We start from the raw sequence: 26,761 nt of genomic DNA, 5'->3' as shown, positions 1-26,761 counted from the left end.
AACTTGAAAAAAAAAAACGAATGAATGAGCTCATGAACAAATAAGTAATGAACAGGACATGGTAAATCTAGCTAAAATTAGTGTTTTCTTCAAAATTAACTACAGAAAGCACACATATCCTAACAAGTTAAAATTGCAGGCATGGGCTTCACCCCTTCACTTTCCCAGCTTTGTCCAGACAGGGCCCTGGTCCCTGTCCTTATACACATGGGGCGAAAGGGATAGAAGCCTGCCAAGAGTAATTATGTGCTGGATAAACCAATAAGTGGAGCAAATTAAAATGAAAACAGACTTAGGGGGAAATTAAATTCTCTATTTTTTAAATTAAGGAAAGTAAACCAACCTAGAATAGTTTTTTTTTTTCTTTGAAGTTGGAACCAAAAGCCACATTTTACAGAGTGGAAAAGGACATCACCTCTACGACAGTCGCAGTTCTAAGCACCCCGACTCCTTTTGCAGGAGAGTAGCTGGTCTCCAAAGCCCTCTTCTGTCACACCAGTGGAGCTCATCTGTACTCTGTTTACAGTCCTGAAAGAGACTTGAAGTTCTACATTCACAGTTGAAAATACTGTCCTTGGTAAAGGGCGCACACAATCTTGTTTAAAAGAAAAGGTATGGTTTGTGGAGGATATCCAAGACACTTACAGCTACGTAGCAGGAGAGCCCACAGCAATCCATTCATTCCTTTCTGGTCTGTAGTTTGTCTGGGGCTCTCTGATTACATCTACCTGACTTGCATCATTCTGTTGCTGGTCTTACTCTCTATCAGTTACCTTTTCAATGTGCATTCCCTCAAGGGCAGTAACTGTGTCCTCTACTATTACTGTGATGCTCGTGATGTTTAACAGTTCTCAACACAGTGGACACTGGCTAGCTCCTGGCCAATCTGACAATAAGAAGAAAACAGAGATCTCCTAACTTCAAGGACTAACAAGAACTTTGCTCCCTTCATCAAGCAACATCAATCTTGAACACATTTGCTCCCTAGTCGTCCTTGTCTTTCGTTACAGAATCAATAGCCTCTTTCCAAACTCAAAAACATTTTCCATTGCAAGTCAGACTTGCAGCTGGGATGTTGAAATGTTCCTCCAGCGAAGATTTCTATCTTGGTTGCAAAGGGGGAAAGTGCAGTGCATAAGTTTAATTCTTTAAACAAATCCAGAAACTCTGCTCCTCGGGCCTAGACAGCCCTCTTAGCTGACTTATTTGTTTAATGTCCCAAGTCCTTTCCCCTTGAGCTCCTGCTGGTTAGCAGTCCCGTGAATGGGAGCACACTGGGGCAGACTATGGCTGGTATGACTGGCGTGATCCCTATTATTCTAACAGCTACCATGCCATCCTACACAAAAGGAGCATTGAAAAGGTGGACACCGTGGAGAGGAAGCGGAGGTTAAGAAGCTGGAAGCAGCCTAAACAAATACACTACTCAGAAAAGCTTACTTCCCGACACTCTTGCTTCATCTTGGCTTGGTTAAACAGACTAGAGGCAAAGGGTAAGTGTATCACCTTTTACTGTGGTTGATTGTCCATTTTTACTTCTAGATACTGTAGAAAAGTCAGGCTGCTGTGTCACACAGCTGTCACTGGGCACTTGTGGTAATCCTTTTGGAAGAAATACTAGCTACTTTTAAGAGAATTCTGAGTTCACTCTCAGTTTCTCTGACCTTCCTCAGAGCAGTTCTGAGAAACCAGATGCTAATGTTTCCCATCTATGGATGAGAAAACAAGAGAAATATGTAATTTTGTGCCAAGCCAGCCATTTGGATGCTGCTTGGAAAATATGGCCTTGGTCCTCAGTGTGGATGCCCCTTGTTGCTTGCTGTTTGTTCGAGGAAACACGAACCAAAAAGAAGATTAAGCCATCAGGTAGAATGGAGGACTTCGGGAACAGGGCGGACGAAGTGGTACATGGAGCAGCACTGCCTTTCACGTATAGAGCAAATGGAATGATGGAAGCAGGTACTGAGATGTTGTCTGGAAGGCGATGAGGGAAGAGGGGAGGGGGGGGGAACAGCATCATGTAACAGAGAGATGGGTAAAAGCATGCTGTTCTCAGGTAACCACATACAGCCTTTGTGGCTGGAGTGGAGGATTCACATGGGATCACTGAGTGAGGAGACAAAGTCCACAGGAATGAAATCCACAACTATGTTAGCTCGAAGAGGTAAGCATGAATTTAAAGTTTAGAAACATCCTGAGTGCCTCAAAAAAGAGGAACTGCAAGTAATTTTTGTGCTATAAATCTGAGAATAAGCTGATAAATATAGAAATATGAAAATATAAACTATGACTCAATTATGTGACTACAAATTCTATTCTGGTATTTACTCATAAAATGATCCTATCTAAACTCCTGGTCCTCTTTGAACAAAGACAAAACTTCTGTTTCGAATTTTTACAAAACTGTGTATCTACACCACAGAGATGGGGAGACATGGCTTAGTGATTTTTGCTTGTTTGTTTTGTAACAGCAGCAACATAAAGGTTACAGATTGATCACTCAATCCCAGCACAGAAAACGTTGCTTTCAGAAAGGCCAATACATACCACTCAACGTTTTTTGCAAGTTAACATCAAGTCCTCTTCTCTTCACGAATACAGAGGAAGGAGTGTCCAAAAGGCCCCATGAAAGGCTCCTCGTGAACAGTGATTCTTGCTGTGTCCTCCTGATTAAGGGCTCATAAATAAAAGGACACAGCAGCTGACACTTATGATTAACCATGGTATAGTATTTCAAGCTATGAACAACAGGAGAGTTACTGGAACAAACAGAACTCTTATATTAGTTCAACATATGACCTTGGCTTTGTCTGGCCTGTAGGTGACCTGAATTGAAGAGAAATGTCTGGCTTAAAATTTAACTTGGTGTCTGAAATCCTATGTCACATGGCTGGAAGTCAGTAATGTTGCCATTTCTGGAACCTCCAATCCTGTCGATGTGATTGGAAGGTATAAAGGTGAATTTGAAGAGAACAGTGAAAAAAAGTTAATTGGTCAGTCTCAGACAGCTCTTGAATAATTCCCAAACATTTGGGGCCAGTCTAAGCAAACCATGCTTACACAACCAAGGTAATTTTACTGCCTGCCATGGGCAAGTGCCCTCTAGATTATAGTGGTAAACAGTTCTCTCTAATTAATGACATAGACGCTTTCCCTGCCCTCTAGTAAGGGCAAAACTCTCTAAAGGAGAACACATTAAAAAGTGTCAACTATTGATTTACAGGCAAAGACCAAAGTGATCTAAGTTTTTTTCTGAGTTTGAGAAGTTACTTCTGAGTAAGACTTAGGCTTTAAAAAGAGACCACAGAAGACAAGAGGAAAGGGTCTTCCATGACTATGGAAGGTCTACGGCCTCTCCAAAACCATGATCCAAGCGCATACTTAAGTTTTGTCCTTAGAAAGCATTCTCTGAAAGCCTTCGGAGTTCCCCAAGTTTTAGGCAGGTAGAGGGACCAATTCTAATTATTATCATTCCCAAGTCCTTCTGGGATGGAAACTAAAGGCAGAGCCTTACTTTTCTCATTCCAGGTGATAAGTAAATACCACTTAGTACATACTTTCTTATCACAGGTCCTTGTTATCTTTTATTGGATTGTCCATTAAACACGTTGATCATATAGTGGTTCCAAATGCAACTACATAGAAGCTCAAGCTTCCATACAGCAGATCTATGGCCTCTCCAAAACCAGGATCCAAGTACAAACACTTAATTTTGGCCTGCTTAGCCCTAGTTCAGATATTGACATTATAGTAGGTGGGTTTCTAAGTATGAGTACTCAATTTAAGAGCTGAGCAATTGCATTTTTCTCACAAACCTGTCAACAATCCTCTGGATTTTCTACAAAAGTACATAATGTGTTCTTAATGTAAATAAGTCTTTCTATATTTACAATATCCTTTTAAAACAAGGATATTGCCTTTTAAAAGACCTGCAGCAGGCTGGAGAGATGGCTCAATGGGTAAATTACTCAATTGCTCAAGTACGAGGACCAGAGTTCCAATCTCCAGAAAACATGTAAGGCTAGGGAGTGTGGTGCCCACCTCTAATAGTATCACTCAGGTGTCCCCTGGCTAGACTAGCTGGAATTATCGGTCTCTGGGTTCAGCAAGTGACCCTGCCTCAATTAACAAAGTAGATAGCAGTCAAGGAAGACACCTGACATCAACTTTGGGCATACAAGTATGAGCATGTATACAAACATGTGTACATAACACACACACACTAACACACACACACACACAAATGCTTGAAGCAATATGGCATTAACTAGTAATGAGTATTTAGATAATTAATTCTAAGAACTAATGAGATATATTGTTCCGGGGGGGGGGGATGTTTGAATCTTTCATTTCATAATTACCAATGAAATCTATAAAGCCAACCACACAAAGAACTTAAAACTCAGCTATTATTTAAATCAATGGGATAACATGCTACCTTCTAGAGAGATTGTAGTTTATGATCTTGAACAGAACTGAGCACAGGGAAGATTCTAAATGAATACTTGTTTAATTAAGTCAATTATTTACAAGGAATAAAACTGCCTTTGTAAAAATGGTCGACAAAATTTAATACACTATCCAAGGACAAAGAACACACTGGAAATAAAAGGCACTGATAATGACAGGTTATGTGAATGAATGAGCTCATTAATCAACTAATTAATGCAGAAAGACAATTGTATAAAACATACAAGGACAAGCTGAGAAGAGATCAGCTATCCAGGTCCATTGGTGGTGTTTCCATATATAGCTCTCAAAGAAGAGCTGAGAACCTCAGGCAGTACCAAGTAATTCTGTCTCCGCCTGTAGGCAGAAGTAGCCAGCCTTCTGAACTGGGAACTGTGTTTACCTCCTTTGAGCCTAATGTAAACGAAAGGGATTGATCTCAGGATCATCTTTCCAGGAAGACCACTAAGCCCTTCTGTTGAATCAAATTACTCTGAGCAAATGTTCTGTTTTCTGGCTTTAAAAAAATGTATAAGTACCTTTTATAAAAATGTATCATCAGTTCTTCATGGGAAAATTAAACCTGAAATAGAACATCATTCTATTTTTCAAAAATCTAGATTTAGGGATATAAAAGAAGAAAGAATTGATTTTTTTCTATAAGGAATAAACAATAAACCACATCTTTCTGTTTAATATCTCATCTTGAGATTAACATCTCTTAATAAAACATCAAATAGACATCAAACTTTATCAATGAATTGAAAAATGGAACCTGTGTTTTATTCATAAGTCACTCATAACTGCCACTGGAGAAATCAGTAATTTACTTTGTTTCTCTTAAGAACTGAAATGAATGGCAATAAATGTTTAGTTTGGTAAGAGAAAAAAAAAACCCTTTATAAGAAATCCACACTGGATGGAATGAGCAAAATTACCAGTCATCAGTTTGTGGTGGTATTGTGTTCCCCGAAATATTGTGCACCCTAATAAACTTATCTGGGGTCAGAGACAGAACAGCCACAATATTAAACATAGAGGATAGGCAGTGGTAGCACACGCCTTTAATCCCAGCACTTGGGAGGCAGAGCTAGGCAGAAATCCATCTGTTCAAGGATATAGCCAAGCATGGTGACTCACGCCTTTAATCCCAGGGAGTGATGGTAGAAGGCAGAAAGATATATAAGGCGTGAGGACCAGGAACTAGAAGCATTTGGCCTGGTTAAGCATTTGGCCTGGTTAAGCATTCAGGCTTTTGAGCAGCAGTTCATCTGAGACCCATTCTGGATGAGGACTCAGAGGCCTCTAGTCTGAGGAAACAAGACCAGCTGAGGATCTGGCGAGGTGAGGTAGCTGTGGCTTGTTCTGGTTCTCTGATCTTCCAGTTCACTCCAATACCTAGCTCAGGTTTGATCTTATTAATAAGAACTTTTTAAGATTCATGCTACATCAGTCATATTCATTTGAGAACTTATTGAGCTACCTCTGGAAACAGAAAAATGGGAAAACATATTTCTATGTTCTGATGGCTGAAGTTCAGGTGTAAATTCTGAGCTGATAAATCAGTCACCTGATCAGGCTTTGTGAAATTTGCGTTGTGTGTATTACACCATAATACAACTAACTGAGAGCTGGAGATATAGCTCAGTGGTATACCCCTAGTACAACATAAACAAAAATTAATTATTAATTAATTAAGACAGGTAAGATAAAATATGACGTAACATCAGAGCCACACAAAACAAGTAGAGAGCAAGAATAAAGAGTCTTCCTGGGAGTCTAGTGATGTCTCATCACAGAGCTGTGAGCATGCAAGCTTCACTGAACAAAAGGAACAGAAGGCGTCCATCCCAAGAGAGGGAGAGCCAGTCAGAACACGGAGGCAGCAAACAGTAAGAAACAACATGTCTAACGCACAGGCACATGGAATGGGGTGTTGGAAGTTGATCTCATAGAATCAGGCCAAGAAAACCACGCAAAGCCATCTAATGAACTGGGATTGTATCCTTCACAGGGCTCGATTTTTCTCTAGATAGACAACTCATCTCATCTTTCTAGAAGACAGGAACACCACCTCTACATTATATTAGCTTCTACAAGCCTATTGCTGGGAAGAATGTCAGAGTGGGAACTCTGTCTTTCTGAAGTCATCGATTCATGCAACACACTATCAATACAACAACCAGAAGTAATAACTGGCCAATAGGAAAGAAGATCCATAGACAAACCTAATACTGTTGCCTTTAGAAGTGTTTTCAAGTGACCTTTCTTTAAAAATCTCTTACAGGAGAGGAGGAAGGGGAGGTAGGGGAAAATAATTACCATCCAGAGCTCTTCTTTTTAATTTTCTAGACTATATACCACCCAATGGGACTATGGGATCCTGAATAAATGAGAAAGGAAAACTGTCTTAGAAAATCCTGCTATAATCTATGATGTAATAATAGGGAAAATATGAGAAACTATATAGACCACACAAGCCCAACTATTATTAAGAAAATGAATAGTAAAATGTTAACATATCCATTGAAATTACTTGAAGGACCATATACAAAAGCATGCTAAAAGCAAGTGTGTTGAAAATTATGGGCGACTTTTCCCATAATATATTTCTTAAAGGATGGAATTTTATGATTATGTATTACTTTACAAACAGGAAAACATACGAAAGGTCACCTTAATTTAAATAAGATCTCTTGATGGTGGCCTGTAATCACAAAGGCTGTGGGAAGCCAGATAAATTAACTAAGCGGTTCCATGTGACGGTCACCACTAACAAGCAGGTTCTGCGAATTTCCATGTGGTCGATACGACATCCTCGAACAGGAGTTTAGGGTTAGCAGGCGAGGCTCACCTACTGCGCCTTCTACCATCCCGATAGCTTACCCCAGAACACAATGTGTGAGCTTGCGAAGATGTTCTCTCTTTGCAGCTTAAGTGGGATCATTTAATGCCGATGAATTCGCACTGGCAGCCAATCTTGAATTACTGCCTTTGAGAGAACTAAATCTGCATGTGGGGCCCTCAAGACTGCAGTCTCTTGGAGGAGCGCAAAGCTACAAATACAAGAGCTTCAAGTACTCCGTGGGCCAGCTGTTCTATTTGCCTCACAGAAACTCTGGATTTCAGGTAAAGCTTAACCTGCTGGAAATGCTTCATCCTGGACTGAGTCTACACCCTTCAATGTGTGCTCTTCCACCTTGTTTCAGACATTCTAAACAGAGCACTGGCCCCATGAGGTAGCCTAGGCTAGACATCGTGCTTGCCCTTTCTGTTCTTGGTTTTCACATTTGAACAAAGATTGGGGGAAGGCAAGAAAATACAGAGAGAATGTATCCAAAGTCAGAAATGAGAGGGGAAATAAACAGTTATAAACAAAAAGGGAACCAAACAAGGAACTATTCACAGTTCTACAACCATATGGAACATTCTTACTTACTTGGATATGTAGACTTCCAATATTTCCAATTAGTCTCTGTAGTCTATTAGAACTGTTTCAAGATGAGTCACTTACATGGCTCATCAGGGCTAAAAGCCAAGAATATTGTTTCATTGTACCTGGAAATCCCTCCTCTGACTCACCTGTCTTTCAAAATGCCCAGGTATTATAAAGAAGAAAACTTCAAATACAGCTTTTAACATGTTCTATTTTATTTCCATTCATAAGCAAAGCTAACAATAATCTTTAGGGAGAAGCAACCTTACTATGAAAATGATTGTCAAAACTCAAATGTCCCTAAGATTTTCTTTAACTCAGAAATAATTCTAATTTTCTCTGAATAGAAGTATGTCCAAGAAGTCAAGAATTTGGATCAGTAGGCTATCAGATGAGGGTGAGTCAGCAAACATCCCTCTCCCAATTAAGAGTTAACCAAACTAAATTTAAAAAATAGATGTATGTAATTTATTTTATCTGTAGGAGTGTTCTGTCTGCATGGATGACTGCACACCACATGCATGCCTGGTGCTCGCAGAGGTCAGAAGAAGGATCAGATACCTGGAACTGGAGTTACAAGCAGTTGTGAGCTACCATGTGGGAGCTGGGAACCAAAGTCAGGTCTTCTGCGAGAACAGCAAGTAATCTCAATCACTGAGCCATCTCTCCAGCCCCAGAACCAAACTAAACTTGAAATCATAACCTAACATTATAAACTGGGATGAGAATCAGTGAAAGATGGAAAAGGAATCTGGATCCAGAAGAGGGAGGCTGAGCCAACAGCCCCTGGTCAGAGGTTGCTGGTTGCTCACAAACTGCTTCCTCCCCTTCCTAGGCACAAAGACAGGCCACAATTTCTAGCTCCAGTAGTTTGGTTAGGTAACTCCCAAGCAATGCAATGTGGACAGGAAGGGTGTAAGGCAGCTCCCCTCCAAACTTCCAATCTGCTCTTTCTACAGGATCGTTCTTCACAGGCTCTCTTCTTCCAGTGCAACTATGGAGGTCATTTTTTTAAAGCAGAAGAGTCACATTTTGAGAAACCCACTCTGAGAATTACTGCTTATCGAGGAGTCTCCTACCAATCATGATCGTTGGCATTTGATTAAACTTCACCTGAGGAAGAAATAACTTTGTAAGTACTAAGGCACTGCGATTTAGGGGAATGTATTACAAGGACAAGTATTGTAGGTTTCTTCATGGATGACAAATGGCTCAGCCATGTGGGCAAAGCCATATTCTATATAGTCTCGGATCAGCCTGTCTTCATGAGTCTAGGGCTGTACCTGCTGGTCAAGCTTTGCTAGACAAATGCCAACCCATGCCACATTATCCTCTGTCAGCGAACTCTTCCTCTCCATGAGTTTCACCAGGTTCAGACTACCAACTGACATACAGAAGTGTGTTTATGTTAAAAAATAAAAGATAAACCACCACCCAAATGCCCATTCAAGTTTGGAGAAGATTTTGATAATATCAGTGGGCCAGAATTAAAACAAATCATGGCATATAATTCTGCATGAAGAAAGGGAGTGAGGGAAAGAGGAAGGGAGGGAGGGAGGGGAAGAAAAGGGGAGATGGGGGACAAAAAGAGAGAACAAGGGAGGGAGGGAGAGAAGACAAAACTAACATATACCGAGCCTTAACTGTCCCTGAAGCTTTTACATACGTGTTTCTACTTAATCTTCCCAACAAGCCTATGTGGTTACTACCATCCTAGTTTTTGTAGAAGAGGTAGCGAAGGTTCACAGCAATTAAATGATCAACTCAGAATTCTTCATCTGCAAAGTGGCAGGGCGGCATTAAACCCTGATCTAGCCAGCTCGGAGTTCATATTTGCTGTCCTTTTGCTATTTAGGTATTTGCACACATCCCAAGAGAGCTGAGGAAGTTCCCCTGACCCCAACACACTTCCTGAATGTTCCCAGTACTGACTGCCCTCTGTCTTACTTCTCTGGATGTACTCACTAAGTCCACAGTTAAGAAACAAAGCATATTTGCCCCAGGAGATGACCTCTTCCAGTTCACTTGGGGGAGGTGCCTGAGAACTCATTTCTGAGAACTGCCCTTCCATCTCCCAGCCAGTGGGAAGGAGATTGAAGATTTCGATGGCTATCTTTTAACACACACACACACACACACACACACACACACACACACACACACACACACATACATACACACACAGCACACACGTTTTAGTCATCTTCATTTTGGGTCACCTGGTCTTCAAAGCAGTCACCTATTTTCAAAGACTGGCATGTGTCGGGGGCATACAAAAAATCCATTTAAATGGAATATTAAAACGTTTACAGTTCTTATATGTTATCTGTTCAAGCAAATCTTGTCACTTTTAACTGCAAACATCTTTGTCTATCATATGTTAAACCGTTTACTACCTTTCGAGATGGAGTTGGTATAAACTAGTAGGCAACACATGAAGAGACATACAGCAAAGTTGTAGAAAGTCAGTGGCTTACACACTCTACCACTGTCAATTTAGCTTTGGAAATATTCTCTCTTAAAGGAGAACCTCTAAATTGAATCCATGAGATGGCTGGACTAGCGGTTGTACAGAAGGTCACAGTCCCCTGGGAACACAGGGACCACACATCAGATGTGTGGCTTCTCATTACCTTTCTACCTCAGCCACCATGTTATCATGGCAAAATACTTCACAGTGCTCTAGGGCTTGGCAATCTACAATGTACACATAATTATATTCCTTAGGATGGGATTGGGTCTAAGTGAAAAAAAAAATACAGGTACTACTTAAAAGCCAATTGCACTTAGTAGCCATGACTAGAGACCAGGATGCCTGACTTGTACTCAGTTTTTCCAGTGACTCACTGTGTAATTCAGAGGACCCAGCCCTTTGATTTAGTTCTTAGTCTATAACCAGAGCATTCTAAATTGTGTGCCCACTCCTTTTGTGGGTCCCCCTCCAGCTTCCCCTGCCCTCAAATGAAAGCGTCTATAGACATGGAACATTGCTGTTGGGTGACTTCCTATAACCCCCTTTCTAGTGTTTCAGCTGCTCTCCTCTTACATTGGAGGGACATTGCTGCGAGATCACCACTGCACGGCAGCACAATTGAAGCCACAGGCTTAGGATTTCACCGTTGAAGGGGCAGGCTCCGAAGGAACAAGTCCGGTTTTAACACCACGCCTATCTCCAGTTACCAAATGAGGGTTGAAAGAATACAAAACACCAGGAGAGACAGAAAGGTCCCTGGTGCTCTTCAAAGCCTCCCTGTGGGGCTGTGAGTTCTTCTTTGAGCTTCCAAAACAGAGAGGCTGAGGAGCCTGCACACCTGGAGTGCATTAGGAGGCCTTAGACTCAAGGTGAAACCGGGTACGTTTCACCTAGATGATTCCCACAATCCACTCTCGTAAAAGCTCACAGTAATTTCTCAGCTTAGGAACATGGCATGCTATTCATGGAGTGTTGAACCCAGGGATTACCTCCCCAAATCCTGGCTAAATCCCACTGTTCGTCTGTATAAACACACTTTCATGTTGATTATCTTGGCTCAAGGAGACGTTCATTTTGCTTGCTGTGGCACAGGGTCAAGTCCGAGACCCGCCCTTAGATTCAGTCATTCTCACAGCTCTCCGGAGGGGCCCTGGCTTTTCCTTTTAGCAGCAGCATGCTCACCCAAGTGCAGTGTCTCTGCTGTCTGCTCTCATTCCTCACGTACCATGCTGAGAGATGCTAGTGCTTCTCACCCTGCCACTGCCCCTACTTCATGCCAGGACTAGTCCAGAAAAGTCTTACTGCGGTCACCAGCAAGTGCCAACTTTCCATGATGGCCAGAATGGCTGCCCCAGCCCAGGACAATCCTTCACCTTCGCGCATTCTTTATCTGCCCTGTGCCCCAGACTCACCCAGCCACCGTGATGGCTGTGACTACACACCTGCTCACAAAGCTGGCCCTCCCCATGGCTACCTAGAGAAGAAGTAGAGCACAAGGGCCCCGGCCTTCAGAGCCAGACTTTCTGGTTTTGCACTCTGGCTCTGAAGTCCACTGCCTAACAATGCCGTGCAAAAGGCAAACAGCTACTCTGCTTCAGTTTGTTATAAGGATGGAGTAGATGATTGGGGGGCGGGGTTAGTTTCTGTCAACTTGGTACAAACAGACTCATCTGAGAAGAAGGGTCCTCTAAAATTGGCCTGTAAGCAAGCCTGTAGAGCACTGTCTTGATGAATGATTGATGTGGGCCCAAGGCAGGTAGATCTGGATGATACAAGAAAACAGGCTGAGCAAGGCATGGGGAGCAAGCCAGTAAGCAGCATCTCTCCACAGTTTCTGCTCATGTCCTGATTCTAGGCATCTGCCTTTAGTTCCTGCCCTGACTTCCCTCAGTGATGAGCTACAACTGTAAGCTGAAATAAACCCTTTCCTCCCCAAGTTGCTTTGGGTTATGGTTTTTATCAGAGCAATAGAAACTCTAAGACAAGGGTCTCATCGTCTTATGAGTTAACTGAAATGTTAACGTCTCAGGAGCGAGAGGTGTGGTGGCACAAGCCAGAGGCAGAGGCGGTGGATGTCTGTGAGTTTGAGGTCAGTCTGGTCTACAGAGCGAGTTCCAGGACAGCCAGAGACACATAATAGGAAGACCGAGTGAAAGCAGACCAAAATGAGAGGTCAGAGGGACATGGTGAGGGTTGTGGCGACACCTTCATGACCAAATCCAGCTTCCCTCAGTGAGGGCGCTCCTCTGCCTTTGTGTTTTACACCCTCTCATCTAACAGAAGGCAAGATGATCTCATATTCCCAAACCACAATTACCTAGGGGAAACTGAGTCACTAGTGAGTAAGCTGTAGGAGAAACAGATCTGGGCAAAACATTGCACTAGATCGAAGTGAAAATGAATGAGATGATGCTCCCTACACCACGTGAATTCCATCAAACAAAACTCTCTCCCACAGAGCTATGGCTCAGAGTCTGCTGAGAGTCGGAGTATTTACGATGGTTAATATTCTATGTCTTGACATCTTCCCTCCAAGTAAGAGGTAAAATCAATTAATTGGCCTCAGACAAATGACCTCGGCTCCAAGTGCTTTGAATGTTTTTGATAAGAAAGAGAATTTAAAATATTTCTTTTTAATTTGGTGCATAAAATGTATCCTATCAGGGGAAAGTCTTGCCATAAAGGGGAACACTAACAGAGCTTCATCCTAAAAACAAGCCTGAAGTCTACAGCTAGATTAAAAAACAAAAAACCAAACAAACATTTACCACATAGCACTTACAGGGAGAAAATCACACACCAATCAGCAGTGATGTAGTTGGAAAAGGAATGTGTAACATACAGGCCAATCGGCCCCTGGGTCTTTAAAGGACTAGTTGAAGGAGGCATCTTAGAGTGCTTTGCACCAAGGTGGCACTGATTGTGCCTGTTCTTTGTCAAAATGCCAAGAGGCACACACCCTCCCACAACCCTTGTACAATCAAATCCTGGGCATTCCCTGTGACTCAGACCAGAGCAGTGGTTTCTACACCTCTCCATCAAAGTGTTTTCAGCTTCTTCAACATCATTGAATGCTCTGTGCTAATTCCACCCTCAAAAAATTCTGCTTCGCCAAGTGGGATAAGATGGTTGTAGTTTTTTAACAACCTCAAATAATATCAGGCAGGAGCCATATGAAAACAGGCAATGGAACTGATGCAGTAATTTCACCTTACCTTCTGCCAAAATGCAATATGCTAGCTATCAGCCAACACCAGGAAGTCACACCCTCCAAATCAGCCTTCAAATTCCTTTGTTAATTTAATTGCAACAAGGGAAGACTTAAAAGATCCCTACCACCAAACTTTTAAGCCAGAAAAATTTGAGAGGACTATAGTTCAACCAACTAATCATAGTCCAATTATTTGAACAACCAAAGACTTTATCCCATTTCCAATGGCAGCTACTCACGTGGCTATTCACAGATAGCCAACCCCTTCTTTGTTCATGCAAGTGGCTAGTAAAACAAACACAGAAAGGAAAGAAGCATGCCCAGAACACTGCAAAAGCGAGAAGGGATAAACTAACAATAACTTTCTGAAGCATATTAGTCTTCTCTTATGTATAGCAAGCTATGTGTAACTAGTGCATAGTGCACAGTCTTTATAGTGGCTAGGTGAGACTTAGGCTTCATTAGGCTTCCTAACACAGACACAATTATGATTAACTGAGTTACTAAGAAGCAATCATTTAAAACTAGCATTGTGATAAATGGGCCCAGAGCTACATATTTTATAAAAAGTTACATCTAATTATCATGTAAGTTCTGAAGAGAAATATGAGTTTAAGTTCATATAAACTGTTGTTAAACAGCCTCAGGGCAGGCAGGAAGACGCATGGAAGGGAAGAAGACAACTTTAGTTAAGTTACCACAAACATGCAGAATGTAGCAAGGTCACCCTCTCAGTTTAGGAAAGTTAGGAAACCGCCATGAGGAAGACAGTGTGGAGATGACCAAGTCTACCTACTTGAATGAGTGGCCTCCCTTTAAGCCAGGCCAAGGCCAGGTGCACAACAGTTTAAGATGCTTGAGTATGCAAATGATGCCAGGCAAGGTAACTTGGTATGTAGTATTATTCTAAGCACTGTACATCTGGTCCTCTCAATAGTGGCTCAACAATAAACAGAACAGTGTAATGATTAGTCAAAGGCTAGAAGATCTGAACCATATAAATAATTTTAAGCATTAAAATGTGATTTTTTTTTTCCTTTTTGGCTTTTTGGAATAGGGTTTTTCTGTGTTGCCTAGGCTGGCCTAGAACGTCTAAGTAACTCATGATGTCTGCCTCCATAGTGCTGGATTACAGGAGCTCCCCACCACACCTGGCTACAAGACTGCTTATTTGTTTGTTTATATGTGTTGCCAGGAACTTAACTTTTTTCAAGTTTAATTGCCCTTTGTTTCCATGTCTCCTCTTCTTTCTTCACCTCACTAGTGCCCTAATCAATTGAAGTAGCTTGGAGAAGCTCTGTGATATGCCACAATTAGAGCAGTCTTCCAGATGTTCTTGTAAATGGACATGAGGTTTTTCCTGGTGAGAGAAGAGATAACCACTTGGGACTACTTGCGTGTTTTTATAGAAAAGGCCATTGAGGAAATGGACTTACTTTCGAAAGATGGGTTTGGTAACAAGGAACCAGTGACGTGTGTAATTAGAGCATTCTGGTTACGGGCCAACATCAAAGATCATGCTAATAAAACAAGAACAAAATGGCGAGGTGCCTCCACGTGCACATCCACATGGGTATGGGTGTGCACACCCATGCAAGCCACTGGTGAGACGAGTGCAGACAGAGGAAGCTGTGGAGAGGCTGAACTCCTTCTTAGCACCTACAAAAAAATGGTCCTTCTTAGGTTTAAAGGGGAAACATCACCGAATGTGTTTATGAATAGGATTTCATGCTGTTTGCCCCTGGAGTTCAATGTGGCACCGAACACTTGGTGGCATTCTAGTTTTCAAGAAAACCCTTTTATAGAAACAAATCTTAATCCTCTGTGTTACTTGGCTGGCTGGCCTGGTACTTATACTCTGGCTGGGAGACGTCCTTTGCTCACTCAGTGACGCGCCTCCATTGTGGATGGCAAACTTGATGACAATATAACAAACAGAGAGATTTAGAACAGATCTCTTAGAACTCAGTGTTGGCATTGTGGGTTGATTAATATGTGCTGGGCCCTTGGAATACGTCATCTTTCTGTTCATTGAAACAAGCCAGAGGCCTTCTTCGCTGGAAGTTACCTAGGTGATCATGTTCCATTATCCAGCTCCTTCCACAGTGCTGTGACTGGATGTGTTATGCTTGGTTCTACTTAATTCTCTGAATCTGGAAATGCGAGGTCCAGAATTTACCTTTGTGTGCTCAAATCACCTCTACTTGAGAAGTTGTCACCATGAAATATTAAGATTGTAAGTCCACACAATCCCCATGCTCTCTGGAGATCAGGACTTCCACAGGTGCTATTAAGTTTTACTTTCTAATGCTTACTTACTCTTAAGTGACAGCCACTGCGACCCTCCCTTCCTCATGGAGAAATCAGATGACAACTGGTGCTGCCAAGGGTGAAGTCACCGGCACAGCTCAGAAGGAAATCTAAACCTCCTGGTTCACTATCAGAGCACCAGATTTTATTATCTGATTTCCAGAAACGACGACGAAGGATCTGAAAGCTAATCCTTTGAGAATAGCATTGATTAAGACTAATGTTTTAGAACTGGCCAGATCAAGGTATGAATCCCAGTTCTACCTGCTCTTATGGGTCTCAGCTTAACCTCTCTGTGCTTCAATTTCCAAAGCCCCAAAGAGTAAATTAGTGTTATTGGTGTGTTTTCCCAGAGTCATGCCTGAGATCAAGCCTGCCTCCACCTCATCTCCTGGGGATATTTTTAGGATTAGATAGTTGAGAAAGTCTGCCCACATTCAGAGTCCAGACAATGGAATAGTGCATCTCCATGGAGTCAGGCACAGTGGGAGGATCAGCCATTGTCTCACAAGCCTGGAAACTCACTAATAAAGGAGTAAGCAGGCTTTCCTGCCACTGATCATGGTAGAAGAGCTAGCAAAGGAGAAACTGGCAATGTCTCAACAACAGATATTACAAATTCTATTGCAATTTTTCCAGAAAATTAATATGTAGTTGAAAAGTCCTACACTCACTTGAACACCTGGGTTTCACAAATGAGAAAGTGAAGGCCCAGAGAGGTTCATTCTGGAGAATTCACATGATCAGAGGGAGTAGACAGGCCTGAACCAAGGTCAAATTAGGCACATATTTCCTACCAGTATTCTGAACTTAGTATGCAGTGGTGATTCCAAGTATAAGAGAGCTAACTTAAGGTTACCACCTGAAATGTAAACAGACAACATCACTGTAGAATTTGAATTTGGCTAGGGAACCACACAAGAACATAAACTACTGAGGCACTGGTACCCTCAGCAGCATGCCCAGTACTCCGTGAGAAAGAAAAGCATCCTGGAAGATGTCAGCAAAAGCTCATCTACATATTAGAAAATGGGTGTTCCTTAGTCATCCTCTCCAGCCCAAGACCTGCTCTCAGTCAGCTACACTTGGGTCCTCTAGGGAACTCATCCCCAAAGCAGGTGGGATGACCATGGACAGGTGCACCTACCACCCCTTTGTAAACCACGCCAACAACGAATAAAATGAAAATAATCCTTCTGGCACATTCAATACTTAAATTACTCTTCCTGGCTGGTGAAACTCAAATACTAGATCTCCTTGGTATGTTTGATTTTTACTATGAACATACTCATGTCCTACAGGATCAGAAAATGAACCTTGAATTCCTTCCCTCTTCTTAACAGCAAAGATAAAAAAAGGAGAGTTGGCATTATACGCCATGAGATTGAAAAAACAAAACAAAAATAACAACATTACAGGGAAGAATGTGATATATTCATATAGCAAAAGACCAATATTTCAACTGAACCAACTTCTTGCTTCATTTCATTTAAAATTTAATCTTTCTGGGAAATACTGATCTCCAGGATTCAAAATATAGCCAGAAAGAGAGAACATTCTGTTCCTTTTTCATGGACAAACATTAATATTTATATAAACTTAATACTATTATTTCAAAGGCGAATAAAGCTAAAAACTTCTATGTGGGTTGTATCACTGAGTTCACCAACTATAATGTTGAATATTCTTGTGTAATGCAGCTCAGGCCCTGAAAAGAGGATTAATCAGCATGAGGTTTCAATTAGTTCTTTCAACTTATTCTGAGTTTAAATAGGTGGATCAGAATAGGTTTTCAGGCTTCACTGGAGAAGGTAACATTTGAGCAGAAACTTGAAGTGGGTGAGGGAGCTAGTCATGTGCATATCAGGGGGGGAATATTTAAGTCACTAATCTTGATCCAACCAAATGCCCTTTGGTCTTGGCCACACTGGATAGTCCTACCCACATGCTGTTGGCTCCACGCCAGCATTGTTCAGTATTACCAGTATAACCTATACTGTGTTATTTTAAAATAATGTTCATTAAAGGGCTTTAGGCACTACACCTAAGCTGCTCTTATCTTAGCCTTGAGACACTGAGGTCTATTGAGACCATATCCTTATCTTAGTCAAAATGATACTGTTTGCTTTCCCACTATTCTTATGTTTATCCATCACTCATAATGGACTCTGAAATCAACCAGAAAGTACAATTCCCTAGCATCTCCATCACTCTAAACATGCAGAGTAAAAGTAGAATATACTAAATAAAAGCAAATGGCAAAATGAAGGTCATTAGGAAGACAAGGAAAGCAGGAATTAATAGGCAGCTGTTAATAATATATACAGTCACTGTGAAACTGGAAAGGACATGAAGGGATAATTTGAGAGTGGGGCTAGTCAATGACATAATTACAAGATGCCCTGCAGAGCATGTTTCTAGTGGCTGGGGTTCCAGTGACTAGGGGTTCCCCTTCACTGACCAATTTGTGGCTACAGATGTCAATATAAGGATCTATGTAAGAGTGATTTGTGTATTTTAGCCATTTTAAGGCTTTGCTCTTCCAACACTATGTTCTTCCTTGAGTGAATATTTATCTGTGCAGTCTACTGCTCAAGGAAAGAAGCCAGCAAACATGAATAGCATCTCATATACTGCTACTGCTCTTCAGAAGCTTCCCAAGTTCCTCTTACTGAAGGACTAACCCTGCTCATGCCCTTGGATCAAGTACTACCAAAATCACTCATATTTCACGTGACTCTAATCCCATAGAACATTCCTACATCTAAGGATCTAAATCCAGTGAGTAATTACCCTGATCTTGTCATCTCTGAAATACTGAATAGGATTTTCTATTCAAAATCTTCAGCATAAGGGCCAAGTCCCAGTTAGGTGTCACCACACACACTGATTGTTGTTGGGGAAATAAGTCATGGGTTCTAAGGTCAAGGCTCCAGTAGGCAAAAAACCAAGATGACAATCATCCTTTTGCAAAGAGTACAACAGCATGATTCTAGTTCGCCACTGCAGAGCTTTCTGTAAAAAGAAAAATGTGTTAATTACAAATGACTCTAGACATCCTTAGTTGACCCTACAAATCAAAACTAAAACTATCGTCCCTGAGTCAGACACTGAGATAAATATATGAGTGTACATTTGTTTGAATTCTGCTGTGGAGCCTTTGGCATGGAAAACTTCTGAAGTCTGACTTCCTTGTATATCAAATTTAAAATCATGATATTTTGCAAGCAATGAACTTGAAAATGCTTTTGAAACTTGTAAAGTTGGGTGTGATGGAACATGTTCTTATCCTAGCACTTAAGAGGGCGAAGGAAGATAGTTCAGGACCAACATGGGTTGCCCAGGCTATGTAATGAGATCCTGTCTCAAAAATGAATGAATAAATAAATAAATAATAAAATAAGAGGAACAGAAAAAATGTCAGGAGCTCCCCTTCAGACTAAAACAAAGGTCCAACTCCCTGGGATGCAGGTGTCCCTGGGCTCAGTAATAAGAGTGGTTGGAGATTTGACTCAAGAATGAGTAAACAGACTACAATAAAAGAAGGGCAAGCTACTGGGGAAGGCAGCCAATGCAGGTTAATCATTCTCGGGATTAAGTGTCTTGTTTCTCTTTCATAACATAGGCTTGACTAGCTGGAAGTGAGCCCAGCTAAGCACAAAGCACCATCAATGGTTAAAAAGAAATAACCAGACACTGAGGGAACTGCGCTCCCATCACCCTGGAGTGGTAGACCGGTTCAATGGGGCTGTATAGAGATTCGATTATTATGATTTTCCCCTCTATAACTTCTTACATATCATATGGATGAGCTCCCACACGCTTCTGGATTTTGTAGAGGAGTTTGGGCAAGCCTTCTTTTTCTTGGTCTTAACTGCTTGCAAGCAGTTATGTTGATTAGAAAAGTCCTTTCATCTAGTTAAGCCATTTATTCCCCAAGTTAGAAAATAGTAATTGTGAACTAGGCTCTGGATAGCAAAGAGATAAACCCTATCTCTCCTTCCTTAAGCAAGATATTTATATTTTGCAAAGTGACCAGGGTTCAAGTCAATAAGAACAGGAAGAACACATTTGTAGTTGATTAAGAATGTAAGGACAGGAAAACTATAAACTATAGGATTTATATCCTCCTCTCAGAAACTCACAATATATTTCCTAACCTCTTTTAAGTGAGAACTCTGCCTGCAGAGGAGAGGGAAGGAGGTACAGAGGGAAATTTCAGGAGGTACTATTTACCTCAGAGACCTAACAGAACGCCATGAAAGCACACCGAAACTGTGTGACTGGGCTGAGGTGGAGTTCAGTGAGTTGAGTGATTGCCTAGCATGTATGGGGAGGGGGGGGAGGGGGGTGGGAAGAGGGAAGGAGAACAGGAAAAATATTAGCTGGTAGATGCACAGATTTGAGTGGCTATAACAGAAGTGTTGGGTTTTTAATATTTCCATCAGCCTAAATTACTGATGTAAACTATAGTACATAAGATGAATGATAATTCATACCTATACCATGGTATTTAATATTTTCTCTAGAAAATTAATTTTCTAGTGAAAAATTCTATGGTCCTGAACCTTTTTTCATCAAGGAAGATTTTACTGGAGAAATACCTCATTTCCTTCCCATCCATCCTTGCTCTTACAATGTAAGAGAAAATGATGAATCAATAACTCAAAACCTCTTCAAGAGAATGAGAACCTCTGCTATACAGTCATGGCGCCGTCAAGCCGAGAACATGTTAGAGCCCTGTTCGCATGGAAGCCAAGACTCTTCTGTACTTGTGGGTACAGGAGGGGCCTGGATACCCTGTCCAGAGGCTTTTTCCCATGGGCATCACCAGATGAAAATTCATTTGTTCTGCTCAAAGTTCATAACTAAGACATGAAGCTTCTATCTCCTCAAGCCCTGGTCTAACATTCAGTGAAAACACCACTCCCCATACATTTTGGTTGTTTCTCTTACATCAGACTTGTATGTTCAGGAATGAGAAGACAAGCCTCACAGTCTTCCAAACTGAAACTTGCTATTTACAACCATGATAAAATAGGTGTAATCTAAGGGTCTAACCCACAGAAGAATGGTGGTAGAAATTATGAGATCAACTATGATGTTCCTTCTACAAGAATGTTTACAAGGGAGGAGGTTCTATTATGAAGAGAAAATATTCATGATAGAATAGTAAGTGAAAACTACTATTTAAAAATTATATAGCCAGGCAATATAATTTTTAGGGAGCACTTGGGAGATGGAAGCAAGTGGATTTCTGAGTTCGAGGTGAGCCTGGTCTACAGAGTAAGTTCCAGGACAGCCAGGGCTACATAGAAAAATTCTATCTTGAAAAAATATTATATGCAAGGGCCTGGAGAGATGGCTCAGTAGTTAAGGGCACTGGCTGCTCTTCCAGAGGATCCAGGTTCATGTTCCAGCACCCACATGGTGATTCACAACCAGAGTTAGCACCAGCTCGATGGGATCTGATGCCCTTTTCTGGCCTCCACAGGTACTGCATGCATGTGGTACACAGACATCGATGTAGGTAAAACACCCATACCCATACTCATAAAAATAAAATAAATAAAATCTAAAAACTACATGTGAAGTATGAGCGGAACTACATAAAATTTTTAGATTTGTATAAAATGTTTCTAGAAAGAAATACGACAGATGCTATTAACAGTAGTGATTTCAGGGTGAGGCTTTGATTAATTTTTATAGCAGCTTCATTGAGATACCATGCACATTCCCAACATTTCATCCATTGAAAACATTTCAAAAGTTTTGCAGTTATTCACCGAGCTGTGCAATCATTACCACCATCTACTTCCAACAGTGTCATCACGTCAAAAAGAATTACAGGGCTGCAAGCATGGTCAGGAATGAAAGCCTTACTTAGCATGCAGGAAGCCCTAGGTTTGGGCCCCAGCACTTTGGGACAGGAAAGAGGGAAGGAGAAGGGAGGGGAAGGGCAGAGCAGGGAGGTCCATATGCTTTCCCCATTACCCACAGATCCCTCTCCCCAGGACTAAGCAACCACTAATTTCACTTTTGTTCTACAGATTTCCTTGACATCATATAAACTTCTGCACTTTATTTTCAAGGTTCACCCATTTTGACCATGTACCCATAATTCCTATCTTCCTATTGTCGAACAACACAGCATTGCATGTGTATTCCATATTTTGTTTACTCATTCATCACTGGTGAACATTTAGGTTGTTTCAACATTTTTTGACATTGTGAATAATGCCACCAACATTTTTGGACAACTTCATTCAGGTCTCCTAGGGCTATCTTAGAAGTGCCTGTGTAACTCTATTTTAAAGTTTTGTTCTTCCACCATTTCTATAAGGAATGGATAGGGCTATCATTATCAGAAAAAAAAAAACTAATAGGGGAAATATTCTCTTTATTTTAATTTCCCCGTGTGTCAGTATTTCCTCTACCCAATCTGTCCTTCTTTCCCCAGCTCAAGCCAGGTACTTTGTAGTTAATTAACTAAAACTTTCTTAATGAATGTTTGCTCTGAACTGGACCCTATACTGGGCAAATTAGAGGATAAAAAAACAAACAAACAAACAAACAAACAGGAAATGTGGTCTTTGCTTTAAAAGAAGGGATGCTGCTAAACTGGGGGGCGGGGGCAGGTTTGCTTTGAAGGGAAAACCACCACACAGAAACAGGAGTAAAATAGAAGAGTAAATGCTAGTTGAATTGGTCCTTCTTAACCACCCCCAGTACTGAAGAGTGAACAACTCCATTACTCAACACAAAACCAAAGTCTTCTCTCACCTGTCTGTGCTGCATCAAGGCATCATTACAATTCCCTGTTAGAAGGTGTCTTCCTATCTTCCCGATGAGGAACCAACCAAGGCAGGGATTTTAAAGGCTCTTCTACCACAGCTAAGATTCCACATAACAATATAATTTGTGACTTTTTTTTAAAATCATACATTTATACACACACTTATACAAACAAGATTTGTCTTGTTTAGAAAATGTTGGGCTCTACCAAAGGGTGTTATATAGACTGCTATGGGGGAAGCCACCAACAGTTTTAGTCAGCGGTCATCCCTGTGAGCTACAATAACAACAGGCATGATAAGATATGCCTATGGATGCCTGCAGAGTGGCATGAATGTTATGGAGGTAACCAGCTACTTTCTGATCGGACTTAAGGCCTACTCTACAGGAAGAAGAGCATGCCTAGTACTGTAAATCTGGCCAAGAACTCATGGATGGGGAGCTCCTAAACTTCAGGGGTGAACTGACTACTATTATTTTGTTAAATGATCAGAGTATCAAATTGCTCTCTAAACTTGTTCTCAGTTCTCAGACCTCATCAGAGAAGCTTCTTTATGTGGTGGACAGTGGTTCATAGGGAAAATCACAGTCAAAGTGAAGAGGACGGGCATGAGTGGAGTGCTAAACCATAAATGGAACATGTATACTGCAATCTCTCCCCAAGGCTTGGGACCAGGAGAGGGACAGAGAGACTGTAAGAGCCAGAGACTGGAGAGGAGCAGAGTGAGTGTCTTTGGACCTGGCAGGACCACCATACTCATTTACTCCCAGCAGTTATGGCTGCCTGCACAAGACTGACTGCACCAGATCAAGCCAATCAACATTCCAGCATGAAGTGGAAGGAGGATCCTGAACTCCCTACCTCTAATTGAGGAGCTATGAAAATTGAAGGCTTCTGGAAGTGGAGATTCAGTTTCCTTTAAGGATGTGGCCCCATATAGGTCAACCACACTCTAGTGGAAGGCCTCATACCCATGAGCAAAAGGGCAGTACAAATTGGACTTGGTGGGGACTTTTTGGTTTTTGGGGTTTTTTGGTTGTTTTTCAAGACAGAGTTTCTCTGTGTAACAGTCCTGGCTGTTCTGGAACTCATTCTGTAGACCAGGCTGGCCTCGAACTCACAGAGATCCGCCTGCCTCTGCCTCCTGAGTGCTGGGATTAAAGGCATGCGCCACCAGCACCCAGAAGGCAGATTATTTTTTAAAAAGGAAACATAGGGGGTTGGAGGTATGTCTTGGAAGAGTTAGGGGAAGGAATACAAATACATTGCATGCATGTATAAATTTGCCCAAGAATAAACAAAAATATTGTATTTTTTGGAAAAGGAAAGGTTGGGCTGGTAGGAAAAAGCACAAGCAAGTGAGTGGTGGTATTGCTATACAGTGGCCAAGGAGTCTACCTGGAATTCCTAGAGCAGGGTTCTGAATTCTGGTGTACCTATCTGTTAAAAATACACCCATCAACAAAATGTACCCATCTCAAGCGCCTTGCAAGAGCCTCACATGACTTAATATCACTTCTGCTCTGCAGGATACACAGGCCACAGTGAAAAACAACCCACTGGAACCCAGCAATATCTATTTAGAGAGTTGTGTGTGATACACATATCGGACTGAGAAGAAGGAAAGAAAGTTTATCTTTTTCTCTATCCCACCATTCTTCGTTTCTTCCTTCTTTTCTGAGACCAAGTCTCCCTATAAAGCCCACGTATTTTGCCACTGTGCCTGGCCTGGAGTTAACTTTCTAAACAGAATATTCTAATTAAAATGCATTTAAAAGCTCTAAAGAACAATATAATAAACATCCCTTTCCACAAGACATTAAGGTTTTAGGTCTTAAGGAACACATGAACAGAGAAATCAAATTGCATCATTTTAGTAGCCAATAATAGAAACAAAGGGTACATCTGTTTTAACTAAGGGAAGCATGAAATAGTTTGGCAGAATGACTTGAGTACCAAATTATAACAATAAAAACAACCAAACAATACCAACATTAGAATAAAGCGGGATACATGAGGAAGCTGTAGCCTGGCCCAAACAGGACTCTGGACTGGGCATCCCTTGCCTCTCCACTGTATCCTTCCCTGAAACTACACCAGCACACGAACCATGTGTTATAACGACAAAGAAAACGCCCTGGGTTTGAAAGGAAAAGAGGCCAACATTCACTGCACTCTGCCTGCTGAGGCTCCAGGGGACAAAAGCCATAGAAACTGCTGTTACAGCTATTGGGGAAATAACAACTGCTAGAGTAAGCCCTCTTAAAAACTGCAGCAGGAGAGTGCCAGGAACAGAGCGCTCTGGGAGGTGTGCCCCTGTCCTAGGACCTGGGGAAAGGTGGATTTTAGAGGGCAAGTCTGAAATGTATTTGCTGAACATGACTTGCCTAGCTAAACCTGGTTTTTGTCACAGCTATTAAGCCCTCAATTTCATGAACATTGTGTTCGTTTGGAAAGGAAAAAGAAAAAAAAAAAAAAGCTGTTTTTGTAGTAATTGCACATCAATACCGGAGACCTATTATTTCTATTAAGTTAATTAACCTATTTTTGAAAAGTATACAAAATAGGTCACTTAAGTGGGTGTGACCTTGCCCAGTGAACTATGCTTTTAAACTGTCTCCAACTATTAAGATTTATAGACCCCTTTATCAACATCTTGGTTTGAAAAGCCTGGCTGAGTGAAAGGCATGCAGACCAGGCTGAAACGGCTTTGGTCCCTATCAATCAGCCTATTATAACTTAATGATATTTAGATGATGTGATTAGATTTTCAAATTGAATGCTGTTTAATTTAAATTCCAGAGTGCTTATGTAATCCTGCCACATTCTTAGCTCAGGCAAATAGTCTGAAGGGGAGAAATTTGTATCTGAGATCAATACAAATACTGTTCCTCCTAGACCGAAAAAGGAGAAAACTGCTTAACCCTGGGTGGGGCGGGGGGGGGGGGGGGGGGGGGGGAAGAGAGACGGCTTCTAAATCATCACTCATATTGTCATTGAAAGCATGACTGACTTCTACACAGCTGAGCAGTATGCTGGGTAATAAACAAAAGTTCTGCCTTATAGTTTGTTCCAGATTAGATGGAATAAAATTCCAATAGAGAGGCATTTCTATTAAAAGTAATAACATTCCAGGTACAAAGTGGTACTTCCTTTGGACCTCTTCTCATCCAAGGGTCTCTGCTGGCCCATGACAGTGATGACATTTGCACTCTAATAACATCTACGGACTAAACTCACAGCCACCACTTCCAAGTGAGAGAGAGAGAGAGAGAGAGAGAGAGAGAGAGAGAGAGAGAGAGAGAGAGAGAGAGAGAGAACAAACTGAGGGACAAACCATGCTTCATAAGCTAGCCTTAGACTCTACAAGCTCACATTCCATATATATATGACATTCCTGTTCTGACTTCAACTGCAAAAATTCTGCACAATGTCAAAGTCACAGCACCTCAGCTTTCCTCACGTGTTAAGGACCCGTTGGTGACCCTGGCACTTAGACTCTTGAGCACTTTTTAGTGAAGAACTGTGCACAGGTTGGCACTTAGCACCTCTGGGGGCTGGCGGGGGAAGGGGGACGGACGACTCTAGGCTTCTTGTTTTGTCTTTGAAGTTCTGGGTTCTGTTTCTAGCCCTATTTCCCCCTCAACACACCTCTCTCTGGCTTGCTTCACTCTAAGTAAACTGCATTACTTGCAATTTCCTATTTACCCTGTTATTTTTCCCCCCACCAGCTTCCTTCTTTGCATAATTCCTTTTTCGGAAAGACTTTCTCATCCCCTTGGGTTCAAATCCTACACACATTTCACAAGTTTAGATGTTATATCCGACATGTGCTTAGCTCTTTGGCCTCTGGAAAAGTGGATCTAAAGGAGCTGCAAACTCAGACACACTAGATGTGGCAGAAGTTGGGGCTCAGAGAGCACTGAACCTGAACTGAGATGAGATAAAGTGAACATTTACATCCTGAGAAAGAACATGTGCTCACGTCTTGTCCCTTTCTCGCCCTCAGCCCTCCAAACTCTGGCAATCAGTTGTTTTAGAGTCACCGAAAATTAGGACGTTCTCTAACAAACAGATGGCATGACA

The 26,761-nt window shown here is 41.5% G+C and overlaps 1 protein-coding gene and 1 long non-coding RNA gene across 5 annotated transcripts in view; one reads left to right on the top strand and one right to left on the bottom strand.

The window, feature by feature from the left end:
* The window catches only part of Rad51b (RAD51 paralog B), a 541,809-nt gene that overhangs the window by 252,881 nt on the left and 262,167 nt on the right, over positions 1-26,761 (bottom strand). The gene's annotated exons all lie outside the window — the stretch shown is intronic.
* Positions 1,004-24,313, top strand: LOC143268455 (uncharacterized). 3 transcript variants are annotated; one of them, XR_013044398.1, is made up of 3 exons: positions 1,004-1,493; positions 8,845-9,017; positions 23,200-24,313. It is a non-coding gene; the product is annotated as an uncharacterized LOC143268455 (long non-coding RNA). The 3 variants fall into 3 exon arrangements; XR_013044397.1 differs by having other exon boundaries at positions 1,005-1,930; XR_013044396.1 differs by lacking the exon at positions 1,004-1,493 and adding an exon at positions 4,337-7,578.

Source organism: Peromyscus maniculatus, chromosome 14, assembly GCF_049852395.1.
Source record: "Peromyscus maniculatus bairdii isolate BWxNUB_F1_BW_parent chromosome 14, HU_Pman_BW_mat_3.1, whole genome shotgun sequence".
Classification (NCBI taxonomy): domain Eukaryota; kingdom Metazoa; phylum Chordata; class Mammalia; order Rodentia; family Cricetidae; genus Peromyscus; species Peromyscus maniculatus.
This window is presented reverse-complemented; position numbering and strand designations above follow the sequence as displayed.